This window comes from Peromyscus maniculatus, chromosome 9, assembly GCF_049852395.1.
Source record: "Peromyscus maniculatus bairdii isolate BWxNUB_F1_BW_parent chromosome 9, HU_Pman_BW_mat_3.1, whole genome shotgun sequence".
Taxonomy (NCBI): domain Eukaryota; kingdom Metazoa; phylum Chordata; class Mammalia; order Rodentia; family Cricetidae; genus Peromyscus; species Peromyscus maniculatus.
Genome location: NC_134860.1, coordinates 70,096,406 through 70,112,845, shown reverse-complemented (window position 1 = coordinate 70,112,845; position 16,440 = coordinate 70,096,406). Strand labels below are relative to the sequence as shown.

The following is a 16,440-nucleotide window of genomic DNA, read 5'->3' as shown; positions in this document are numbered from 1 at the left end:
GTGAGAGCTCCTCCATATAACCTATGACTTTTTCCTTCATTTCATTCTCTGCGTTACAAAGAAAAGGATCTAAGATGTTTATGAATTGCTACTATGTAGTATCTAATTGAAGTTTGTTTTCACTTCAAACTCTCTTCACTTTTAACTAATGACCGGGCATTATTTTTATATCTTTACAGATGAGTAAAGTATAAGAACATTTACCTACCTCATTCAAATACACTATGAGGCATTCAGAATTAGAACTTGAGACTTCATATGAATTTTACTCTGTCTTATGTGATGGAGGAGACAGAGCATGTCTTAGAGACATAGTCATATGGTTGTGCTTCATAAATGCTCAAATGAATGTTTTGATGATAATGAGATCAGTGTGAAGAAAATGTGAAGTGTGCAGCTTGGAGGAGATGGAGTTTTGTGAGACTCCTAACTCAAGCCTTTTTGATGAGGGAATACCCTTCACCTTTATTCAGGGGATGCAAAGGCATTTATTCCATGGGAGGAAACTGTTTTTGTTCCAAAGTTCAGAAGTATTTTTTTTAGACTTTCAGGAGATTAGGAGCTTATCAGAAACAAGACTGTCCAGTCTAAAGGACATTCAATAGATACCTGACCTCTATTCACATGTCAACTACTTAGCAGTCTTTATGACGTGGAAGGCCATTATTTTCTTCTGCTCGTAGGTAAGAGCTTAAGGCAGAGACTTTCGGTAATATGCTATGTTGCAAAACTAGAAAAATAATGAGTAAAGGGTAAAATCTTTTGAACCTAGGTTGTCCATTGGCTTGACTGATTTGCAGACTCCTCAGCAGCTGGTAATATCATTTATTACTGAATGCAATTTTTCATGAAGTGGTTGTAATTAAGCCAATAGATGCAAAATCACTTTGCAGTACATAGACATTTTCATGTTCCATCATCATTGTTTATTGGGTACTTGCTCTTTCCCTGTACCTCTCCCCCTGTAGCTATTTTTGAGACAGGCATATCAACATTAATCCAGAGACTGTAAGATGGAATAAGCAGATATGGGGATGTACTGAATGCCACATGACAGGTGTAATAGTGGAAAGCCTGGCTTTAAAATGATAATAATACAGAGAGAGATGACAAAGTGAACTAGCCTTGGAATGGCCTGTAACAATGACTGTGACCAAGGTAAGCAGAAGATGTCACAGGAACAAAAAGGAAGGACGTAAAAATGTCCTTTGGATGTTCAACAAATCTCGGTGAGTTCGAGGACATCCTTGTCTGCATAGTGAGTTCCAAGATAGCCAGGGCTACATAGGGAGACTTTCTTTCTTCTTCTTTTATTTCTTTCTGTCTCTCTGTCTCTGTCTAGACCTCTCTCCCTCCCTCCCTTCCTTTCTTTCTCCCTCTCTCCCATCCTTCTTTCCTTCCTTTCTATTTTTTTTATGGGAAGAGTGTGAATTCAGTCCCCCCCTACCACAAATCATGCAGTGGAGTTTCCCACATTTAGGGAAATCACATCAGGTACATCCAGAGTACAATGGTTAAGTCTTGCCCAGGGAAAACCACCCTTGTGATCCTGGTATTGCCCCTTCCAGGTAAACATGGCTCTGTCTTTAAAAGAAAATAGTGCCCAAGAAGGGGACTGGAGGTCAGTGTCTCAGCAGAATGTCAGTCTCACTGCACATGGTTCAGTTGAGCAAGTTTTCCTGACACTTATGCAGGCCTGATCTAGGCTAGGAAAGACAAAGGGAGATCCTGGGACACTTAACAAATAGCAGTCCTGGTAAGCTCCTTACACCCTGGAGTTCAATGGTCAAGAAGGGAAATGATTTTCCCAGAACCAAGCACAAGTGGATGCCTGCCTGTGATGAGGATCTAGGAGCAGGCAAGAACACTTTAGTTATTTTTTACTTCCCCCTTCTAGCCTCCTGCTAGATCCTTCCATAAGTAAGACCCAAATGAAAGCCAGCTGTTAAAAGGCCTCTGTAGATCATCCTATGGGAATCAGCCACTAGGGCACAGTTCAGAGCAGAAGGTTAGAAAATGGATGTGAGGAGAGGGGGCAGCTGAGGATTAACATGCTTATCATGGAAGGCTTCCTGGAAGAGTTATATTTGAATTGATAATGGAGTGAAACTATGTTCCTGTGGAATAATCCTTTTGTACACTGTGAAGACCTGCTGCTCTCATTGTTAATAAAAAGCTGATTGGCTGCTGGCTAGGCAGGATTTGGGGGGCAGAGAGAATGGTGAGGAGAAGAAGGGTGGAGTCAGAGAAACACCAAGGGATGCAGAGAAACACCAAGGGATGGGATGTACATACATGAGGTAAACGAGCCTCGGGGCAGCGTGTAGGTTAATAGAAATGGGTTAATTTAAGTTCTAAGAGCCAGCTAAAAACAAGCTTACACGACTGGATGAGCATTTGTAATTAATATTAAGTCTCTGTGTGATTATTTGGGGAGTGGCTGGTGGGACAGAGAAGTCTGCCTACATTATGTTTCCTGGATATGAGTGGAAGGGAGGAAGAAGAGAGACCAGGCAGGCAGAGTGTTTCCTGTTTAAAAGCACAGCTGAGACGGGAAACCACAACCTATTTGTTCATGATCAATGGGCTGTGAACTGTGGAGAAGGAGGGAAATAGAGACTATTGCAGCTCAACTGTACCTTCTCACCAGCCTTCTTCCTCAGCTTGACAAGTTTATAAACGGACACACGTTAGGGAAACAAAGCCTGGGGGTTGTGTGCGGAAGAGGTGCAGTGGGTAACTTGCTTTCTGTGAGAGCAGGAGTACCTGAGTCTGGATCCCTGGCGCCTCTGTAAGAAACTGGATGTGGTGCGTGCCTGCAATCCTGGTGCCTCGGGGCTAAAGGAGAGACAGACAGATGCTGCAGACTCTCTAGTCAGCCAAGCTATCCAAAAATTAAGACACCCAATCTCAAAAGACAAGCTAAAAAGCATAAGAGGGAGACACCTGCCATCAATCTTTGGCCTACACACACACACACACACACACACACACACACACACACACACACACACACACATGCACACATGCATGCACATACACACACCAGACTTACTATTGTGTTTATTACTTTTGTTAAGGAGGGAACATTTTATTCTGTGCTCGTGGTTTTGGAAGGGTTTGGTTCATTGTGGCAAAGAATGCATGACTTAGCTTCTTAGTTCATGACAGTGGGAATATGTAGGAAAGGCCTTTTGTGTCATAGGAGACAAGAAAGAAAGCAAGGGGCCAAAGAAGAGACAGGTATCACCTTGAAAGGGCCACCCTTAGTGAACCAATTCTATAGGCCAGGCTTTGCCTCCTGAAGTTCCACAGATTCCCAAAACAGTTCTACCAGGTCAGGGTCAAGAATGCAAACCATAGACCTGCTGGGGACAATTTAGATTCAAATTATAACACTGCTTGAAGTGATCTCCAGAGACGTGGGTCCTGGGTCAGGCTGTTGACTTTCTAAGAGACAACATGTTGAAGTTCAACCTACAATCCAACAACTCACTCAGTTCTCCCTCATAAGCCAAAATGTACAGTCATGACTACTAGTTGCTGTCTGAGTCAGTGGAGGATACAGCCATGAACTATTATGGACTGGCTAGTCCATTAACAACAAACATGTTACTACTGTTTTGGAAACTGAGCAGCCCATCATCAAGGAAACAGGTGATTTGGTGTCTGAAGATGATATGGTCTCTGCTCCACATGTTTTATTCTTCTAGGTCCTCACATGGTAGAAGGTCCAGGGAGCTCTCTAGAGTCTCATTAGTATAAGGGCAGAAATACCACTTATGAGGGTCCCACTTTCATGACCCAATCACACCCCATAGGCACTGTTTCTTAACACTGTCATGTCAGGATTTAGGATTTCAACCTATGAAGTTCGGGAGGACACATATCCATCATGCCCTTCACCTCTTATCTAGGTTCTTAAGTTATAGTTGCCTCAGAACAATGTTGTAGAAAGTCAAGGTCTTCTGAGAAGGTCAAACTAAACTCCATATAAGAGTTACTTTGAGCACAAAGATTTCATAGCTTTGCCTGGGCATGGTGGCACATACCTTTAAGCCTAGATAGGGAAGCAGAGGCAGGTGTATCTCTGTGAGTTTGAGACCATCCTGGTCTACTTAGTGAGTTTCAGATCAGTAAATGCTACACAGTGAAACCCTGTCTCAACAGACCCCAAATCAAACCAAACCCAAACAAAAATGAACAAAAGGGATTCCATAGCTTTGTATAGTTCTACTATAAAATGCATTAGAAAATTTCTCCCTTATAAACACCAACATTCCACTTCCATGGTGAGATCTAAGACAAGTCACAGCTAGTGCAGGGTGCATATTGCCCAGCAGAGAAATAACAATTGCTTTTTTTTCTACCTGTCCCTCTATTCCAGTGTTTCTCAACCTGTGGGTCATGACCCCTCTGCAGGGGCAGGGGTGGGTGGGTGGGTGGGTCAAATGACCCTTTCACAGTGGTCACCTAATACCTTCAGAAAATGCAGATATTTACATTATGATTCATAACAGTAGCAAAATCACAGTTATGAAGAAGCAATAAAAATAATTTTGTGGTTGGGGGGGTCACCACAACATGAAGAACTGTATTAAATGGTTGCAGCATTAGGAAGGTTGAGAACCACTGCTCTATCCATTCTGAACCTGCTACACCAGTGGTCTTTCTTGACTGCTTTCTTTCTGCTGCTTGACTTCCTAGAGTCATTAATGACTTTTCAATTACCACTAACAATTTCAAGTGCATTGCATATATTAATCATGCAACCATCACAGCAGCCCTTTAAGAAAAGATACTATTACCAGTGTGCAGTTAAGGAAAACCATGCATACAGTCCTCCAGATGTCTTATCCTTAGGAAATGTAGAGCCAGCATTCAATATCATTCTGACCCAGAATACCCGCTGTTCACATTTTACACTGCTGTCTTGCACTGTTTTCCACACATAGCCACTTCACTAATCTGCTTTCCTTCCTTCTAGAATTTTCCTTCCATATAAGATCACTTCATTTCCTTTCTTACTGAGCCCTTCTGTCTTAGGGCATCATTTCTGAAGCCCAGATACTTCTTGAATCTCATTGTTCTTAGCTCTGACTTTGTTATTGGTAGAAGTCTTCCCGCAGCCCCAGTTCCGGCTGCCACCAGGTTCATATCATATGACATTCCTGTTATTGATCTTTTCTGAGTGCCTTCCTCTATCCTTTCTGAACCCACAACACTGATGGTTTGTTGTTGGACTAGTTAGGGGTCCCTACCCAGAAGTCCTACCCCTAATTCAAGGGAAGGAGTATAGGCAAAGTGCCCCAAGATTGGGGTCTTCTGATCTTTACTTCACTTTCTTTTTCAATTGTTTGGGACCTTTGACACCAGCATATACCATTAAATTTGGTGGTCACCACCCTGTTTGTTCAGAACTGTTTAGGTGATGCCTGCTTATCTACTACTATAGGTAGTAGTATCCTTTCTCGTGTGTAATTATATCTAAGTAGAGAGGATAACTTCCGTGTTCATTCTTCCTGTAAGATTATCTGCATAAAATAAGACTCCTGTGAAAAGTGTGGGAGGACCCAAGATTTCTGACAATGGAACTGTGGATTGGAAATTGGTGCCTACAACAAGTGTGTATGGGCCTGGCTGGTCTCACAACACAGAGTGAAGGCAATAGCTTTCATCTCCCCGTGAAAAACCAGCTCTAGCTAGTGTTACTAAAGACTAACTCAACTGATAATAACATAGCTGAATATCATTTGCTTTCATTGTTGTGGTTGCTATGACCATATAACTGACAACTAAGGCAGGAAGAGTCCATTTTGGTTCCCAGTGTGAGGTGACGCAGCCATCATGGAGGGAAATCTCAAGGCAACAGGCAGTCGCACAGTGGTAAGAGTACGCAGCTGGGCTCTTTAAACCGAGGCCAGACAGGAAATGGGAATAGGCTTTGAAACCCCAAGGCTGGTCTCCAGTTACCCATCTCCTCCAGCAAAGCTCCACCTCCAAAATGTTCCACAACCTTCCAAACAGCACCAATTGTTGAAACATATGAACCCCCAGTGGACACTGCCCATTCAAACATCCTGGGGCTTGCTTGTAAACTGATAAAGTTACAATACTGGAACAACTAACCCCTCACTGGTGGAAACATCTTCTCTTGGTAGAGAAAGAATAACAGATGCAGCTCCAGCCTCCTTGAATCCGTCCAACCTTTTCTCTCTTCATGTGAAAGACCTGTGCAAGGCATCCTTTCCGCTCAGCTGTGCAGCTACCTTGGGCTGGACCATGAAAGGCCCCAGAATGAGGCTCAGAGGAAGGGATCCCTTGACTTAGCAGAGCCGGGAGCTGTGTCATGTGGCTCTACAGCTGCCGTTGGCTCTTGGATGAAATTCCCCAACCTTGCACCTCACAAAGAGCTCACTCCTAGGCCTGCCCAGCAATCCAGGGCAAAGCCTTGGGGGTTCAAGGCCAGGACACAGAACGAAGAAGGTCCTGCTGGGTAAGTGTTATAGAAATGTGTGTCAGAGAGGAATCTCTTGGCCTGGTTTGCTGACTTTTCTCCCAGTAGATCTTTAAAAAAAAAAAAAAGTAATTCTTGGAATTTCCCATTACTGGGTCTTATAGGTGAATGGACTGGAAGGAACAGTGAATAAAAACTGTGAGCCATATATCATTAAGTTTCTGTGAGAGAAAGCGGGGGCGGGGGGAAACAACAACTTTTCTCTGAAGTGACTTTAAAGGTCAAATGTCCTCAGTGTATTGGCTTTGTCCCTGATGATTATAAATATAGAATGTTGTTTTGAGGGATGAGAGATGGGCACAGCCAATAGGCATTTTGGAATCATGACAGTCAATGAAAAGAATATTGCCTAAGGGCTGGGGAGGAGACAGAAGAACAGAAGCAGAGATAAGAAAGTTGCTAGAAGGTAGCCTGAAGGAGAAAGAAGCAGAAACAGATAACCTGGGCAAGCAGGTGAGCAGACCGTAGAGACAGAAGAAAGGAGGATGAATGCACATATGCTAAGCATGGCTGGAGGCTGACTTGACCTGGGGCAGAGAGGCTGAGCCTGGAAGGGTTGCAAGGAATACCTGGGATTTGTCATGAAGACACTGGCATTGACCTCTGGTCCACTACCCTGTCTGGCCCCTCAGGAGTCCTAGCCTTGTGATAATACAAAGGCAGAGAGGATGAGCTTGGCCATTATGTAGTTGATGGGTGGCTGAGTGCTCCTAGGGACTGTGTTTGAATTTTCTTTCAAAGAGTCTTTCCACAGGGAACCTCTTTACATTTGAATCTTTGCCAACCAGTGCTGGACCAGGGAGTTCTCAGAGCAGCCCAGGCATAGCAGATAGGAAACTTTTAAGCATGCAGAGGACACTGGAAAAGCTGTTCAAACTCAAGTGACTTTGAATGTGATACCCTGATTATCTACTAGAGGGAATTATAAGAAGTAAATGGCAAGGCATATAGGGGAGTTTGGAATGGGGAATCTTCCAAAAGCCCCATTAAGCCTGAGAGGGCTTATTAGAGATGCTACCGAATGCTTGGATTCAAAGCTACATTTAACCCGGCTTCTTTCCCTCTTCTTCTGAGTTTTCTGTTGAGCCCTGGAGGGGCGGGGGAGGGATTTCATAGCAGGATAGAGTTGTATTTGCTAATTCCTGAGGATTAGCAGAAAGCGTATTAATGAGATCTCTATCAGGGACTGCTGTGGTTGTAGGGAGCCTGGTTTGGATTCCATTGCCCTTTTTGATATTTCTTGAGACTCGTGATTCTATTCAATTAAAAAATATATATGCATATATACGGTATCTACTCTAGGGCCAGGATGGGCTTAACATGTTATACTTAAGACATGGTTTAGAGAGGCAGAGTTAAATGAAAAGGTCTGTTTAGATTGCACTACCCTCAGAGATAAAGAGGGCTGGCTTTGGCCCCACTGTGTCTATATAGAGAATCCAGAGCCCAGATAGGATATTCAAAGAGTTCTGGTTCTCATTTCTACTGTTTTGACATCTCTGACTTTCCACACCCTTCTGAAACATGCACACATGCATGCGTGCACATACCTGCACACATATGAGGGGTAGGGAGAGAACACCCTTAGTGTACATGAAGGAAAGGTTTCAAGAGCCCTTGTGAGTATCAAAGCCTTCAAAAGTTCTAGTTCCTTGATAGAATTGCCTAGTGTTGGCATATAGTCTACACATATCTTCCCATAGCCTTCAAATCATCTCTAAATTATTTATAATTCCTAATACCATGTAAATACTGTAAAACAATTGTTGCATTGTTTATGGAATAATTACCAGAAAGAAGTCTACATGTTTATCACAGGTGCAGTTTTCTTCCAGACACGGTTAGCACACAGTTGGTTAAGTCTGCAGAAGCAGAATGAGTTACAGCACAAACTCCATACAGTGTTTCAGACTGTGTATATGATGGCTATCTAGTGACATTTTAGCTGTCTTAGTTTGTGTGTGTGAGTAAAGTCTGATGTTTCAAAATGTCTAACAACACATTTCTCATAATGTATCAATCCCATTATTAAGCTGACATACACAGAAAGAGCGAGAGAGAGAGAAAGAGAAAGAGAAGAGAGAGAGAGAGAGAGAGAGAGAGAGAGAGAGAGAGAGAGAGAGAGAGAGAGAGATATTAGGTTGAGCAGATACATCAAGACACACTTGTTCTAGGACCCCAGAGCTTAGAGTCAGGTGCTAGTATGTAAATTGCCACCGTTCATTGATTAGTGTAGAATTTCTCTCTCAGAATCACAGGAGACCAGTACTGACATGTTAGTTATGAGCTGGGGGTGACCCTCACTCACGTCAGACACAAGTTCAGTGTGTTGGTCTACCAATGATTTAATGATTTCACCATGCACAGATTGAGTCACTTGAATGTTTCCACATGTTGTTTCAGCCTTTCATATTTTGCCCATAGTTTTAACTGTAGGTTATAGGACCCAAGAGCAATGAGATGTGAGCCAGTTGGAAAGAAGCTTAACTGGAGGTATTCATGTTACAATTTTAATATGCTTAGACAACATGTCCAAACCAGAAATAAATGATAAATAGGAGCTTGGCTGTGCCCCTGAGTAAGAGTGACCTCTGTGTGGGGATCTGGGAGGTGATGAAATACTGTGATTATTTGGACCAGGCATGAAACTTAGCCTTTGGAAAGAACTAGGGCCACCATTTTGGGATGTGTGTTACATTTGTAGGAATGAGATGTGGTCTGGGAAGATTAGGGGAACAGGATAGTGTTCCATCTTGAGAAAGCACGGCAGTGGGTCTTTCAAAATAAGAGAAAACACAGGGCTGACAATTACTGAGACTAGGCACCTGGTGCAATTTCTAGCCTTAATCTTTATAGTTATTGATAAATAAATGGGCTAAACCACAGTCATGGGGTTTCAAAAACCTCCCCTAGAGTGGAACTACTTAGATTTGAAGGCTGTATTAGCTACTAGCCTGGGACTTGGTGCCTGGGAAGGGCAATGACTGTGTTGCTTCCCCTGAAGATTTAAGTCCAGAGAGTCCTGCTACTGCCCACTGTCCTTCAGTCAAGTGTACTTTATATGACTCAAGGAAGAAGATGAGCCTTTGAATCAGTGGCTCCTTGTTGTAGCTGAAGTTTTCCTGTGTCCCACCTGGTCCACAGCTGCTCAGCCCCAAGTAAACACACAGAGACTTATTTTAATTAAAACTGCTTGGCCATTAGCTCAGGCTTACTACTGACTAGCTCTTACACTTAAACCCAGCCCATTTCTGTTAATCTACATGTTGCCGCATATTCCATGGCTTTACCTGTGTGCCATTACATGCTTCTCCCTGCACAGCAGGATAGCATCTCCTGACCCAGCCTTCCTCTTCCCAGAATTCTCCTTGTCTGTTTATCCTGCCTATGCTTCCTGCCTGGCTACTGGTCAATCAGCATTTTATTTATTAACCAAATCAGAGCAACACACATTCACAGCATATAGAACAATATTCCACAGCACCTTGAGATCTTGTCTGATGTTTCAATTGACATGTCTAATAAAGTCCCCTTCAAGTACTTGACTATAAATGAACAGAGATCTAAAGAATGCTTTGCTATCTGTAAGCATTCCCTCCCTCCAAATGTAAGTTGTCCTCACTTCTCTTAATCTCTCTTCCTCCTTTTTAGGGCATGCTTTAGGTTTGGGACCTCCCCAGGGCCCCCTCTCTTCAGCTCCTGACCTTCTTCAGTTAGACAGATCAGTGGAGTACTTGGCCCTGAGCACTCACTCATATGTGAGCCCTTTGATTTCCTGTTTCCTTTAATGTTTTCAAAGATCCAGAAGATTTCCTTCCCCTTTTGAATATGGCTCTGATGCTAGCAAAGAATAGCAAAGCATACAGAAGTTAGGACACATCAGAACCCCAGCTGGCCTGAAGAGCAGATTCCACAAGAACATTAGAAAGTCTCCTGCTATTCGGAGATCTTCAAGTTGGTGACAGGCTAGGGCTACTCTGAAAATTCCTTGAAAGTATGGATTGAGGTGACACAACTTCTTAAGAAAAATGCAGTGAAAGGAACTTGAGATAGCTGTCATAGCTCCCACCTCATTGGGTGTCAACACTGGGTATCATTAGCAAGTCCTCTAGGTGCCAGGAGAGAGTAGAAGCAGGTCACTGGGGATTGAATGAGCCTTTGAGCTGGGTACCAGGGTCATTTTGAGCATTTTGGAATGAGATGGGTACCACATGGTAGCTTGAGAAGACCTTGTGTTTGAGCTGGGTACTGGGTCATTTTGAGCATCTTGGAATGAGATGGGTACCACATGATAGCCTGAGAAGATCTTGTGTTTGGCTCTTTTGAGAGCTGGTGCATTCTCATCTGTCACACATGATAGACATAAAAGAGCTATCCATGAACACAGGATCAGTGCTGAGGCTAGTTTTGTACTCTCTTTATGCTTTCTGAAGATCTAGGAACTCCACGTGTTCCCACTACATAGGTCTTTAATCTTGATATAAAGTGACAGCTCAGTAGATATCAGTATCCCCACTAAAATATATTATTTTCAGTCCCTTCCCATGTTAGCCTTTGGAAATACCAGTGTCTTCCACAAACCTTTGGCTAAAATTATAATATAACAAAGATAAATATTTTGCATGATTTGTGCTTACTAAAAGAAGTAAAAACACCCCCCCCAAAAAAAAAACCAAAAACCAAACAAACCTGAAAATAAAAAAAGGAACACACACGGTGTGCTTAGGCTGCAACATGGCATTTTATTTACATAGACTATACATAAGAGGACAGGCCACCTTAGTGATGTTTAAAATCTATAGTCTTCAATACTCAATCTAAGCGCCAAGAAGCAGGCATAACCCCCACCCTACCCCCAGCCTGGACTCTGCTCTCTGCTGCCACCAAAAGTAAAAGCAGGGTGGGCCCCAGCAAAAGGCAGTTTGTCTGCCCAGGTGGATAGGTTTCCCTCTCTAGGGCCTCACTGCCTGGAGCTCTGTGCCGCTAATGAATCCGCAGGAGAGCTTTGGAAGTGAAGTTCAGAGAGATCAGGGAGAGTTGAGAGCTCCAGGGAAGGCTGTGGGAGTAGAGGGGAAGTACAGAGGAGTTTGTTTGCTGATGTCTCCAGCCAGAGCTTTCCTAAACATGAAGTGGGCCAGGAGAAGGGTCGCAAGGCTTAGAGAAGGTGCCCCTCAGTATCCATCACATATGGTTGGAAAGGGTGTCTTCCCTTCCCTTCCTCCTTTCCTCACAAATTCCAAGCTGCCTGACAAATTCCTACTGTTTCCTCTCCGCTGATATTTTATCTAAGTGCCTCTTCAATCCATTTGTTTTGTGACCGAAGAGACAAAAAAAAAATCTTTAGAAAAGTTCAATAACTTCATAAATTTCCATCTATAGAGAAAGCAATGTATGAAGAGCCTTTCCAATTGTGCTTGTAAAACATTTTTCTGTACTGTTGTTTATCCATTTCACTTTGTGGTCCCAGAAACATGTCATCAGCAATTGTTTCCTGGCTCTGGACACCCCCCCAACTCTCTCCACTCAAAAAGATCTTGTGAATGTTTTCATTGCAGACACAGCTCTTTGCACTATATTGGATATAAATATTTTTTTGAAGATAGACTGTCTCACTCCAGTACGCTGTAGGGTGGTATTGGAAATTGGCATGAGGATTCTCTGAAAGCAATTTACCTGACCATGAAGAGCCTTAAAACACTTTATTGAAACTCTGCACATTAATGATTCTGTTTCTTAGCATCTATGCAAAGAAATCATCTATGCACCACAAATTCACATAAAGATATTTGTTATGCTGTTATATACATTAAAATAACTGTAAATAACTTAAATATCCAACAAGTGGAGCTTGTTTGTATAGACTGGTAAACCCACTGAACAAGGAACAAGTTATGTAGCAATCCAAATGATGCTGGAGAAGACTGCAACATAAAAATGTAAAAAAAAAAAAAGTGGTGGCATCATTTAATCTGCAATAGTCTAGGTGTACAGTTGCTTATCACATATGTATATGGCTATATAAAATATGAATATTACAACAAAGGTGGGAAGGGATGTACCACTTTGTTAATGGTGATTGGGTGTAGATGCTTATGTAATGAATGGTCTCTATATTTTTTCTTTCTATTCTTTGGTTATTTTCCCCTAAAGCTTAATAATGGCTATAGCAACATTCAATTAAAAACAACAACAACAACAACCAAATTCATACATTTCTCAGTGTGGTGAGAACTCTTTTGCAGGCTTATAGTGAACAGATTTTTATAGTGTATGCTTAAAAGAGAGTTGGCTTGGAGTTGTAGAGATGAGTCCAAGTCCTGACTTTTAACAATGAACGGTATGCCATTAAGTCACGTATTTTTTTCCTTTTAACTTCTGTTTTGTTCTGTCCCATGTATAAAATGAAAACTTTGTTCTAGAAGTACCCAGGAGTACTTTAATTTTCTGTGATGTAGAAACTGAACAGATAGAGACTGGAGATTGTAATTGATGTGAGATTTAGTTAGAAGAGCTCCTGTAAATCCAGTGATTTGATGTTGCCTGGTGCTAATTATGCTATTTTTTTTTTATACCATGACCTTGTATTTTCATATTGGTGATAGATTACTTAAAATTGTGTGTGTGTGTGTGTGTGTGTGTGTGTGTGTGTGTGTGTGTGTGTGTGGCATGTGCATACATGAACATTTGATAGCCAAAGGATGGCTTTGAATATCATTCCTCAGGATCCATCTACCTTGTTTTTGTAAGACAGGGCCTCTTATTGGCTTGGAGCTTGACAAATACACTAGGTTTTGTGAGTGAGACCCAGGGATCTACCTGCTTCCATCTCCCCAGAAGGGTGTTATCAGCATGTGTCACTATGAATGGCTTTTGTTACATGGGTTCTTGGGATCAAAGTCAGGTCTTCAGGCTTATGTAGTAAGTACTTTAATAACTGAGCTCTCTTACCAGCCCAGTAATGGACTTTTATGGTAATCAAAACTTCACCCCTACACACACACGCACGCACGCACGCACGCACGCACGCACGCACGCACGCACACACTCACACGCTCGACCTTTACACATTCAACAAATGTTTCTTGAGCACAGCATTCAGGGTTGGGATACCAATTGGACCTTTCCCATATGGTTATGGAACTGAGGTCTTCTAGTTATCTTTATCTGCAATTGAGTTCCTCTAGATTACACACGGGGAGGTTAAAAACACATGCTTGAAGTTACAAGGGGACACAAAACCAGAATCCACCATTGCATGCTGAGAGGTCTTTGAAAACCCAGATCCTACACAATTCTAATGAAGGTAAAGCCAAAATAGGTGCAACATATCTGAGGACTGGGAGGCAGAAGATCCCATGTTAACATATTCAAGCATTGCCAGACATCCAATGGGACCTGGATTTAACGCTGTGGTCGTGAATCAATCCTTGTATGTGCTCTCGCCGGGTGGTGGTGGCGCACGCCTTTAATCCCAGCACTCGGGAGGCAGAGCCAGGTGGATCTCTGTGAGTTCGAGGCCAGCCTGGACTACCAAGTGAGTCCCAGGAAAGGCGCAAAGCTACACAGAGAAACCCTGTCTCGAAAAACCAAAAAAAAAAAAAAAAAAAAAAAAAAGTTAAATTGTATGTGCTCTCTAGAAGTCAATATTACTATTCCTTTTGACAGTTGTAGAAACCGGAATCCCAGAAGCAGTGTCGTACTGAAGAAAGCAGAGCTGGACCAGTAACCCCTCCTTATTAACTAGGCCAGTTCAGGTTTTGCCCTTAGACAGTGGGCAGTAAGAACTCATGGCACAGAGGGAAGATGTGGGGCTTCCAAAAAAGGACCAGCTCTCTCACTACAGAATCCATCAATCTTTCCATCCTGTGAGTACCAGACTCTCAGTCTCCCACCCTGCCTCAAAAATATGTTTTATGTTGTCTGTAATAGAGGACTCGTGTCTTATTGATCCTGGACTGCATGCTGGCCCTGCAGCATTCAGACTCAGATGAGAAAGAGAGGAAATCAATTCACATCCCTGGGTGCAGTGCTGTTTCCAAGTTTACTGGATTATCCCACCCCCTCCCTTTAAACTGTAGACACGCTGCCTGGTATCTTTACTCTGAATAAGGGCCATGTGGTCACAGCAGCACTTCTGGGGGTTGGCATCTGTGTCACTCAACAAGGAAGCAAGTTCCATCTTCTCTCCTTCATCGCATAGCATCGGAGGCCTGTAGCCAACTGGATCGAAAATAGTCATGTCATCGGGCAGGGGGTGTAATTGATGCCAATGACATACCTTCTGTTCAAATTGTCTTCTGGTTTAAATGCTCCTTCCAGGTGCTAGAACCTCCTCCATGCCTAGATTTTCATGACATCACTGACTCAGAAAGAATTTCTCCGGCTCTCATCTGGTGTTCATCACTGTATGCAGTGCGTTGTGCAGATTTACAAGCCAAAGCCATGGCTTTCATGGAACCACATATAAAATAATTAGAAATTGCTACAATGTGTGGTTTCCTAAAAGTGAAGTAGTTATCAACATGGAATTTTCTAGAAGGTCAGAAAGAGATAGTTCAATGAAAGATGGGATAAAGAGAATAGACTAGGCCAGGTTTGCATTTTGATGTCTAGCATTTGGAGAGAGAGTAGAAAAAATGATGTTAGTCCCTAAATTTCTTTACACAGTTCATGGTTTTCATTTACAGATACTTCAAGTTCAGCTTTGATACTTACTTATTATTCTAGACAGTAGAGGTATGTTCAGTCATTTATAGAGTACCTGTCCGGACCAGGCACAGATACAGAAATTAATGAGGCACATCCCTTGGTGTAGGGAGATGTAGCAATACCAGAAGATGGAAACCATGCCCTGTGCTTTGGTTATTGATGACTGCATCTAACTTCTTCTATAATCGGTGAACACAAAAAGTACAGATGAGACCAAAGTGTCACAATGAAACTCTTTAATGTTTATAAAAGTATATGATAAAATACAATAAACATACAACTATGAACAGATGAATGACTGGTTATTTTTTTTTTTTCGGTGGGAGAGAATTGAATCAGGAGAAAACTATGAAGAGGAGAGGACGTTGCAACTTGGGTTTGAAAGACATATCACCATCCAAAGTGGGGAAAAATCATTCCAGCAGAAGAACTAAGCCAAGCCAGAGAGTTTGATGAAAGCCCTTGGTAGGATGGAGGAGCAGGAATCAGCATGTACAGCAGGGCTTAGAAGAGGTTGGAAGGTGTTGGCTAAATGCAAGTCTGGAAATTAGCACACAGAACATTTACCAGTTGAACCAATATCAGAAAAGGAGGGGCTTTATTTAAATAAGAGCTGGTGAGAGCTGGTGAGCATCTGGGCCGGGAGAAGCCTAGTGGAGATGGAGACTAGTGGACACATTAAACTCATGTTTAGGAGGCTAATCATCATTCTTTGAAGATTAATTAGACAGCATTGTGCAGGCTCTTGGTTCTTTGCCCAGATTCCCCTGAGTTGGCAGGTGCATCCACTTCCTGATGATGGGAATATTAGTCGCTCAGTCCTCATAGTGACCTCCTTTCTGGAAGGCTGTTCCATTTAACATATCATGCTATCTTCCCCACTGGAGTCTGACTGGCATGGAAGGACAAAGGATGACTTCCTGGCAGGAAGAGTTGGCATACCAGTGCTGTCTATAGTCCAAGCTCCCTGTGGGACCAAAGTGAAGCTGTTGTCCAGCTCAGGCTGCAGCTTTGCTCATCCAGTTCCTTTTCACTCTTTCTTATTATCTTCTCTTTCCCAAGAGCGTTTTACAGAACTCTCATCTCAGGCTCCACTTTTAGGAGCTTCAGACAGGACTGAGGAAGAAGTGATAGATGCAATATGATCTCTGGGTTTCTTTTCAGGCAAAGCTTGCTGGGGATGCAGAACACTGAGTGTATAAGAATTATGGATT

At 42.6% G+C, this 16,440-nt stretch overlaps 1 non-coding gene across 1 annotated transcript; it reads right to left on the bottom strand.

Annotated features, from left to right (window-relative positions):
• Positions 1–1,415: 1,415 nt before the first annotated feature.
• On the bottom strand, positions 1,416–1,576 carry LOC121832481 (U1 spliceosomal RNA). The gene has a single exon (XR_006076135.1). It is a non-coding gene; the product is annotated as a U1 spliceosomal RNA (small nuclear RNA).
• Positions 1,577–16,440: the final 14,864 nt, after the last annotated feature.